Here is a 10,955-nt window from a genome sequence, read left to right as displayed (position 1 = left end):
GTGTATAAATTAGGATCAAACAAATTAGTGTATTGTGATTTTATTCTGTAAAGAAAACATGTTTATTACACATTAGGATACTGTCTTTAGCTGTAATTTTACATTTGATGTTGACAGATGTCTTTAGTTTACCAAAACAATTTTCTGTCTGGGATGTGACAATTTTGAAATGTTTGGGACTAAGCAAGATTTAGGAACATCATAATGCCAAGGATTGGGACCTGTGAGGATTTGCCCACCACTGATTACAGTGGAACATAGTATTCTATTGTTTAAGGCAGTTCTGTGTCTAATCCATAAACAACATGTATATTGTGATCAGCAAGTCTGATAGTTTGTAACACTGCAGTTATGTTAATTACCCATGAGACAAAATTAACAAGCTGTGCTTTTGAAAGTAATTTTTGCAAACCTTTAAACATAGCAAATTTTAGTTCCATTCTTGTTTCCTATCAATTATTTATTTAGCACAATGGATTTATTTCCACTGTATAGATTGCTGTGTATAATAAATATCTAGTATATAGTGGCAGCATAAAACAGGTGATTTATTTATATTGGGGAAGGGGGAAGAGAGAAGGGAGTATTTGTGATGAAGGAGTTGATTGAATCTTCACATCTGCAGGCTTGACCTTAAATCCAAACTGTAGAAAGGAAATGAAAAGTTCCTCATTGTGAAGGATTCTAAATTAATTGAATTATGGTAATCCTAATTAGCCCATGGAATTTACCTCAGATTTAGGAGTTGTGGCTTTTGAATGACAGGCTGGTTGACCTGTTCAGCAGAGTACTGATGTTGGGACTATTTTGTGACTTTGAGTGCGCAGACCAAACATCTTAAAACAAATTTTTGTACCAAAAGAAGAGAAAAAATTATCAAAAGAGCAAGCACTAGTGCAAATGATATTAAGTCACTTAAGAATTGACCTGCGAGTCATTTCCAAAAGGATAAATTAGGAAGAGCTTCTGCATAGTGCACCACATTTAGCTAACATAGCTTAAATACAAGTTGAAAATTAAGCTTTTTTTTTACACTTTATACAAATAATATATACACTGCAACAACTATATATTTTCCTATTTGTATGATTGCAGCTCAATTTAAACCATCTTTTTTAGTTGTAAGAAAAACATTAATTCTTAAAAGGATTAATGATCTTCATATACATTTGTGTTGTGTTTTGTTTTGAAGTTATTTAATAGCAGAGTTAAGGGCAGAGGATTTTCTTTCTGTGCAAAAATGGTTTACAAATGAATATATTTGAGATCAAAAAGCTCACTGGTCAATGTTCAGATTTTGTTGGGTCAGAACTGAATGTGTTCTTGAATTGAAATCTTAATTTCATTATGTTCCCACTTCCTGGCAATAGTAGATGGTAATTGTGGAAAATTAAGGACAAATGGGAGGGGGAATGATTTGAGAGGAAAGTAGAAAACCAGGAGAAAGAAATGCGAACCATAAAGGGGTAGTTGTGTGTGTAGGTGTGTTGGGAGAGGGGTAAAGAATTGTAATTTAAAATGAATGGAAGAACCAATTATAGTTCAGATTGTCACAAGAGAGTTAGCATTGTACCACTACCTTTGTAACAAACTCTATTGGATTTCAGTGCACATTGGTCAAGAGCAGCAAGAAAGTGATTTTTTCAGCTGTGCATGGAAACTAACAGAAAATAAAAACCATACAGCCTGAATCTAAAAGAATTGTGTGCATTAACATTATATAATTGCCTAGGAAGATTTAATCTTGCTGTATTGATACAGTTCCAGAGGATTGTTTTGTAAACATTGACTGGGAAACTATGCATGTTAATTTTCAAAACCCAGATCAACTGTGTGTCTTTTGTAGATGACAAAATATATAACACACTTGACACCAAGTACACATATTCCTTCCTTAGTGGCTTTTTGTACCTAAATTTGTGCATTTTTGAAGCATTGAACATAACACAAGATATTTGTTAATATGAATGTGACACAAGTTCACCAAGGACAATTCTTTATGCTGTGGAAGGGTAGCTGGTATGTAAAATTATGGAAATACTTTTTTCTTTGGAAAATATTGATTAGTAATTTCTGTATGTTTTAAATTTTGGAACTTGTTAAAGAAACTCCAAGCTCTGAACCACTTGTATTTAATACACTGAAGTCTGCTGTATATTTTTCTTGCACTATTGTATGCTTTCAGTTGCACACTAATGCAGTTTCAAGATTTTAAATTTTACATTTTACTCGTGATTAAACCAAAGTAGTTTTCCCTTTAATTTTGTTCAAAATAAGTTAAATCTCAGGAAGCAGACCAAGGCAGAGTTTTAAGAAACAGATAAAATATGTTCCTGAGAGCCCATTTTGGGGGTCAGCTTGTAAATGAAGACACTGTCTATTCAAGAAGATGTTAAAAATCCCATGATACTATTCAAACAAGAGCAGGGGGTTCTTTCAGCATTTATGATCATTCCTCCCTCAACCAACAACACCATAAAAGGTTGGTCATCTCATTGCTGTTTGTGGAATTCTGTTGTGTGTAGCATTTATGTTATCTTCATAAGTTACTGCATTATTGAAGTAATTCATTATATGCAAGGCACTTTGAGACATTTGAAACAAGGTGTTACAGTATATAAAAGCAAGTCTTTTTAATCTGGTTTGTTCTTTATGTAAATGCACACACGAGCACACACTGCAAACCACAGAAGTTGTAGTTTCTTATTTTGTAGCTGGGAGCAAGTATCCTGGCATCATCCAGTGACATAAGGCTATTAAGTATTTTTGAAGTACTTAATGGCTGCCCTCAGGTAAGATAAAACATCCAGTTTGAAACCTGTTTTTACTTTTGAGATAGAATGATAAAATTGAGTTAGAACCAGGAGTGTTTCTGTGTATTAAATAAGTTGCATTAAAGCCTGGAGCTCTCTTTAATTTTTTTTTTTAGAAATAAATGATTTCCTTCTCTCCAAACCTTCCTAATCTTTTCCAAAGGCCTCAGGGTAACCACAATTACATGAATCATGGATATGTGAGATAAAGGGTTCACTTTAAATAATGGAAAATGGTTCTGTGTTGCACATTCATTTTTTTCTTATCACTAATTTTCATTTAGATAGATTTGATGTGATTTAATAATCCTGTAAATTTGATAAATCGGTTTGTAGATTGTATGCAGTAAACTAAATTGTTTTTGTACAGACTTGCCTATTGGTGACTATTCTTGCTTGTCTAAGCTGGTGCTATACTTGTACTAAAGTCAACACAAATGTTGAATTATTTGTTTTTGATATCTTGGACCTTTTTAATCCTTTTTTTTAATGTTTCACCATTGAATAAGAACGTATGATTTTTTTAATCAGACAGATGTGTTGAATTTGTGATTTCCACTATCAATACAGACAGTTGGTGCATCACATTTATTGAAGTGGCCGATTCTGAAAATGTATTAAATTATGTTCAGGGAACAGAGTTAATATTTAAACTTAAATTTTAGCAATTTTAATGAAATAGAGTTGTTTATTTTCTATTGAGATGCTTTCTAGAAAATGTATTTCCTGCTTCATATATCTGCAGTTTACTGCTGCTTTAATTTGTTATTTTTCATAAACTCTGAGCCCATGCTTACTTAACACAGAATTTGCACTTATTCTCCACAACCTTGTGCATTGAGGGAGGAACAATTATGTTTTGGGGTGGGGAGGTGGGGTCAGGGGAGAGAAGAGGAATGCAACTTAAAGGTATGGATCAGGCAAAAGAACATATTTGAAACAGGCAAATGACATTTTGTGAACCATCTAAAGATTAGTTCTAAAATTAGCTTAAAAACTTGCTACTTATACGTAACACAAACAGAAAATATGGAAATATGTAACTTGGTCAGTTAACATCTATTGGGGGGGAGAAAAGATTTGGTTAATGTTTCCTGTGCAACCTTTTAACAGAATGGAAAGCAAGGATTATAATTTTAATGGAATTGTGGAAATAAGCAGCGGAAGTGGAGAATTTTAGTTATGAGGAAGGATTCAATAGGCTGGGGTTGTTTTCTTTGGAACAGAGGAAGCTGGGGGAGATTTAATTGAGGTGTATAAAATTGAGGGGCCTAGATAGAGGTGGTAGGATGGACCTATTTCCCTTAGCAGAGAGGTTAATAACCAGGGGGCATAGATTTAAAATAATTAGTAAAAGGGTTAGAAGGGAGTTGAGAACTTTTTTCATTCAGAAGGTGGCGGGTGTCTGGAACTCGCTGCCTGAAAGGGTGGTAGAGGCAGAAACTCATTGCATTTAAAAAGTACTTGGAAATGCACTTGAACAGGCTATCTTGGATCTGGTCCTGTATAATGCGACAGGATTAATAAAGAATTTCCTAGTAAAGGATCCCCTCGGAATGAGTGATCATAGCATGATTGAATTTCAAATTCAGATGGAGGGTGAGAAAGTTGGATCTCTAACCAGCATACTAAGCTTAAATAAAGGAGACAATGAAGGTATGAGGGCAGAGTTGGGACTGGGAAAATAGATTAAAGTGTAGGACGGTTGAAGGACAGTGGTGTACATTTAAGGAGATATTTCACAACTCTCAACAGAAATATATTCCAGTGAAAAGTAAAGGAGTAAGAGAAACGATAGCCATCCGTGGCTAACTAAAGAAATGAAGGACGGTATCCAATTTAAAAACAAGACTGGGAAGCTTTTAAAAGCCAGAAAAAAATGATTAAGAAAAGGAAGATAGATTATGAAAGTAAACTTAGCACAAAATATAAAAACATAGCAAATATAGAAAATAGGTGCAGGAGTAGGCCATACGGCCCTTCGAGCCTGCACCACCATTCAATAAGATCATGGCTGATCATTCACCTCAGTACCCCTTTCCTGCTTTCTCTCCATACCCCTTGATCCCTTTAGCCGTAACGGCCATATATAACTCCCTCTTGAATATATCCAATGAACTGGCATAAACAACTCTGTGGTATGGAATTCCACAGGTTAACAACTCTGAGTGAAGAAGTTTCTCCTCATCTCGGTCCTAAATGACTTACCCCTCATCCTTCGACTGTCAACCCTGGTTCTGGACTTCCCCAACATCGGGAACATTCTGCATCTAACCTGTCCAGTCCCGTCAGAATTTTATGTTTCTATGAGATCCCCTCTCATCCTTCTAAACTCCAGTGAATAAAGGCCCAGTCGATCCAGTCTCTCCTCATATGTCAGTCCAGCCATCCCGGGAATCAGTCTGGTGAACCTTCGCTGCACGCCTTCAATAGCAAGAACGTCCTTCCTCAGATTAGGAGACCAAAACTGAACACAATATTCCAGGTGAGGCCTCACCAAGGCCCTGTACAACTGCAGTAAGACCTCCCTGCTCCTATACTCAAAACCCCTAGCTATGAAGGCCAACATACCATTTGCCGCCTTCACCGCCTGCTGTACCTGCATGCCAAGTTTCAATGACTGATGTACCATGACACCCAGGTCTCGTTGCACCTTCCTTTTTCCTAACCTGCCATTCAGATAATATTCTGCCTTTGTGTTTTTGCCTCCAAGGTGGATAACCTCACATTTATCCATATTATACTGCATCTGCCATGCATTTGCCCACTCACCTAACCTGTCCAAGTCACCCTGCAGCCTCTGAGCGTCCTCCTCACAGCTCACACCGCCACCCAGTTTAGTGACATCTGCAAACTTGGAGATATTACACTCAATCCCTTCATCCAAATCATTAATGTATATTGCAAATAGCTGGGGTCCCAGCACGGAGCCCTGCGGCACCCCACTAGTCACTGCCTGCCATTCTGAAAAGGACCAGTTTTATGCCGACTTTCTGCTTCCTGTCTGCCAACTAGTTCTCTAGCCACATCAGTACATCACCCCTAATACCATGTGCTTTAATTTTGCACACCAATCTCTTGTGTGGGACCTTGTCAAAAGCCTTTTGAAAGTCCAAATACAGCACATTCACTGGTTCTCCCTCGTCCACTCTACTAGTTACATCCTCAAAAAATTCCAGAATTGTCAAGCGTGATTTCCCTTTCATAATAGCAAGAGTTTCTATAGGTATATAAAAAGGAAAAGAGTGGCTAAAGTAAATGTTGGTCCCTCAGAGGACGAGACGGGAATTAGTAATGGGGAACATGGAGATGGCAGAAACTCTGAACAAATATTTTGTAATAGTCTTTACGGTAGAGGACACTAACCATATTCCAACAGTGGATAGTCAAGGGGCTATGGGGGGGACGAACTTAACACAATCTCAATCACTAAGGAGGTGATACTCAGTAAGATAATGGGATTAAAGGCAGATAAATCCCCTGGACCTGATGACTTGCATCCCAGGGTCTTAAGAGAAGTAGCGGCAGGAATTGTGGATGCATTGGTTATAATTTACCAAAATTCCCTGGATTCTGGGGAGGTCCCAGCAGATTGGAAAACTGCAAATGTAACGCCCCTATTTAAAGAAGGAGGCAGACAAAAAGCAGGAAACTGTAGACCAGTTGGCCTAACATCTGTGTTTGGGAAAATGTTGGATTCCATTATTAAAGAAGCAGTAGCAGGACATTTGGAGAAGCAAAATTCGGTCCGGCAGAGTCGGCATGGATTTATGAAGGGGAAGTCATGTTTGAAAAATTTGATGGAGTTCTTTGAGGATGTAACGAACAGGATGGATAAAGGGGAACCAGTGGATGTGGTATATTTGGTCTTCTAGAAGGCATTTGACAAGGTGTAACATAAAAGGTTACTGCATACGATAAAAGTTCACGGGGTTGGGGGTAATATATTAGCATGGATAGAGGATTGGCTAACTAACACGACAGAGAGTCGGGATAAATGGTTCATTCTCTGGTTGGCAACTGGTAAACAGTGGGGTGCCACAGGGATCAGTGCTGGGACTCCAACTATTTACAATCTATATTAACGACTTGGAAGAAGGGAGTGAGTGTAAGGTAGCCAAGTTTGCTGATGATACAAAGATGGGACGAAAAGCAATGTGTGAGGAGGACACAAAAAATCTGTAAAAGGACATAGGCTAAGTGAGTGGGTAAAAATTTGGCAGATGGAGTATAATATCGGAAAGTGTGAGGTCATGCACTTTGGCAGAAAAAAAGCAAAGAGCAATTTATTATTTGAATGGAGAAAGATTGCAAAGTACAGCAGGACCTGGGGGTACTTGTGCATGAAACAAAGAGGATAGAATGTAGGTACAGCAAGTGATCAGGAAGGCCAATGGTATTTTCCCCTTTATTGCAAAGGGGATGGAGTATAAAAGCAGGGAAGTCTTGCTACAGTTATAGGAGGTATTGGTGAGGCCACACCTGGAATATTGCATGCAATTTTGGTTTCCATATTTACAAAAGGATAAACTTGCTTTGGAGGGAGACGGTTCACTTGGTTGATTCTGGAGATGAGGGGGTTGACTTATGAGGAAAGGTTGAGTAGGTTGGGCCTCATTGGAATTCAGAAGAATGAGAGGTGATCTTATCGAAACGTATAAAATTGAGGGGGCTTGACAAGGTGGATGCAGAGGGGATGTTTCCACTGATGGGGGAGACTTGAACTAGAGGGCAGGATCTTAGAATAAGGGGCCGCCCATTTAAAACCGAGATGAGGAGAAATTTCTTAGGGTTGTAAATCTGTGGAATTCGCTGCCGCAGAGAGCTGTGGAAGCTGGGACATTGAATAAATTTAAGACAGAAATAGGCAGTTTCTTAAACTTTATGGGGAGCGGGCAGGGAAGTGGAGCTGAATCCATGATCGGATCAGCCATGATCTTATTAAGTGATGGGGCAGGCTCGAGGGGCCATATGGCTTACCCCAGTTCCTATTTCTTATTTAAGTGCCGTAACTTACAAAGCTACAGACCAAGAGCTAAGAAGTGGGATTAGGTTGGATAGCTCTTTCGGCCAGCGCATACGCAATGGGCCAAATGACCACCTGTGCTATAAATTTCTGAGATTCTAAGGGAAGAAATAACATTCCAGTCACAGAAAGGAAGTTGATGGGTTGAATGACTTGCAAACTGCTCAACAGAAAGGGGAGCTGTTGGAACGTATAAAGGATTATCACTGAGGGGTGATGAAAAGCACAAAGCATGATGCAAGTACCTAAGGCAGTGACCAAGCATGCGAAAGTCCAATAAAGTTGGTAAATACAGGAGGTCTTAAATGTTTTAAATGTGCAGTAAGTCTGCCAATCCCGAAAAACGCAAGAAACAAGCCAATATCTTTGACCACGGACAACCCCGCCCCCCCCCGGGTGTGTTTTGATTAAGGATCTATACCCTGTCACCACCCACATCTCAGCATTGCCTGCTGTAAAGAAAAGGGGGGGGGGCGGTGGTAAGGAAATATAGCTACTAAGTTAATAGGGTAGAGTTTCCGCTAGGTTTAGCTGGTTTTGCCATCGCAATTTGGCCAAAATAGAGGAAAAGATCATGAAATTTGAAGCACAAGTTACACCCAACACAAATTGAGTTTCCGTGATCTGTTACACAAGTTTAAAAATACCGCCCTGGAAGCTGGCCCCGCCCACAAAACTGGCCTGCTCCCAGATCGAATTGATCGCCATGGCAAGTTTGTGTCATTTGTGGTCCTTCGAGGAAGTTAGTCAATTTTAGCTGTTTTATTTTTAACCACTACTAGGCACCTTTTAAAGGTTTTCAAATATTAAAAAATATTGAATATATTTAGAAACTGACTTGTATACTAATGAAACTCGTAAATGTTTTTATTTAAAGTGATTTTTAGTTATTTAAAATCAGGTTACTCAAGTATTGGATGAGATTAAAAATGCTTTTTTTTGTGATAACCCCATTTTCAGCTGTATTAATAAAACTACACAGGGTTATGACACTCAAATACATTTAACGGAAGGACGAAAACTAAACGATTACGTTCTCAAATGCCCAATTGTGCTGATTCATTAAAGATTTACGTTTGATTTTGCAAATGAGTTTGCGTAACCTTGAACTTAAATTCAGAAAACCAGCACAATTTGAGCCCGGATTACTGATTGTGCCCAAAGCGGAAACTACCCTGATGTTTCGACCATAGAGCTGCAGCGTACCCAGGAGAAAAATGAGATTTTTGTTCCCAAAGCTTACATTGAGTTTAGGGTTAAACAGTGTAGGAGGCGACAGACTGATGTAGGTGGGAGGTGCGATTAAAAGTAGCAAGCCACAGACAGGTCAGGATCACACTTGCAGACCGAATTTAATTTGTTTACCAAAGTGATCACCACGTGGGGAGTGTTTAAACTTCAATGCACATGAGAATGCACCATAAGCAGTGAATACAGTATATTAGGTTGGAGGAAGTATATGTCATTGCTACTTCATGCTGAAGGAGAGGTTGAGGTTTGGGGCAATGAATGGTGTAGAATTGGTAAATAAACAGGTGTTGCATTGCTATGGTTGCAGGACAATGGGCAACTGGGAGAGTGAACAAGGGTATTCTGGAGGGAACAATCCTTTTGGAGAATGGGGTGTGGATAGATGATGTGCTTGGTGAGATTATGTTGTAGATGATGAAAGACGATCCGGCAAATACTATGGGAGTGTTGGGCATGATTGGGATTCTGTTGTCAAAAGTACCCAGACCGGAGCAGCAAGCAGGCAGAACATAAATTGAGTGGGGGACCCAGAAAGAGCGCAGACCACAGCGGCAGCAAGCAGGCAGAGAGCCAGGAGCAACTCCACACCAGATTGACGTCAAATCAAAAGTGACGTCAGCACAAGGGAAGGAGCTGAGTCGTTGGTGAGTTTTTTTTCAGTTTTAGGTTTATTTCTGCTAAGTTAGTTCTTAGTTTATAAAATAGAGGGAAAGAGCTGATTCGTGAGTAGCTGGTGAGTTTTTTCTGCTGAGTTGGTTCTTAAGTATTACATAGAGGCATGGCACAGCAGCTCAGTCCTGTGGAGTGCATATCCTGTGCCATGTGGGAAATCCAGGACTCCTTGTCGTCTGGATGGCCACATGTGCAGGAAGTGTTACCAGCTGCAGCAAATGGAGCTCCGGGTTTCGGAGCAGTGCATCCGCAAGGCTGAGAACTTAGTGGATAGCACGATTCTGGAGGTGGTCACCTGCAGCTTGAGAGTGTGCAGGTAGAGAGGAAGTGGGTGACCGTCAGACAGAAAAGGAGGATCAGGCAGGTAGTGCTGGAGTCCTCTGAGTGCATCTTTCTCGCTTCTCGGCCTTTTGGCTAAGATCATGCGTAACTGACCTGACAGGGGAGTAACCATGACCCCAAAGTGGTTCTCCCTGGATCAGGAAGGTGGTTCTCCTATGCTTTTTGGAAATAGGAGGTGGGTGGGGTGGATTGACCCATCCACCTCCACGGAGGTGTGTGGGGGGCCTGACCCATCCACCTCCATGGCACGAACCTGGTATTGCAGTACTTCCAGGAACGGTGCAGTGGCTCTAGGCCTTTTGGCTAAGAGCATTGGCGCAGAGTGATCCTTGATGTGTGCAAGGTGACCTCTGGCGTTTGTGATTTGACAAAGAATTGAAAAGATTGGCAACGAAAAATTTAAAAAAATCTTTCTCCAACCAGTGTTCTGTTTTGAGTACTGGTGGGGTCGATGGTTTCTCTGGGGAGTGCAGCCAGAGCCAAGTCCACGGCACCACGGGTGGCTCAGCTGCACGTGCGGGGGGGGGGGGCGTTGGAAGAAGAGTGGAAGCGCAATAGTGGTGGGGGTTTCGATATGGCAGGAAGCAGGTGTTTCTGCAGCCACAGACGTAACCCCAGGATGCAATGTTCTTGGTGCCAAGGTCAAGGATGTCATCGAGGGGCTGCAGGGCATTCTTGGTGGAGAGCGTGAAATGCCAGAGGTTGTGGTCCATAACGGTACCAATGACATAGGTAGAAGGACGGATGAGGTCCTGCAGGCAGATTTTGGGGAGTTAGGAAAGAGATTAAAAAGCAAGACTTCAAAGGTATTAATCTCTGGATTACACCCGGTGCCACGTGCTAGTGAGTAT

General features: G+C 40.3%; 1 pseudogene; it reads left to right on the top strand.

Moving 5' to 3' along the window:
* The first annotated feature begins 10,156 nt into the window (after positions 1-10,156).
* Positions 10,157-10,394, top strand: LOC139279380 (U2 spliceosomal RNA; annotated as a pseudogene).
* Positions 10,395-10,955: the final 561 nt, after the last annotated feature.

The sequence above is a fragment of the Pristiophorus japonicus genome, chromosome 1 (assembly GCF_044704955.1).
Source record: "Pristiophorus japonicus isolate sPriJap1 chromosome 1, sPriJap1.hap1, whole genome shotgun sequence".
NCBI lineage: Eukaryota > Metazoa > Chordata > Chondrichthyes > Pristiophoridae > Pristiophorus > Pristiophorus japonicus.
This window is presented reverse-complemented; position numbering and strand designations above follow the sequence as displayed.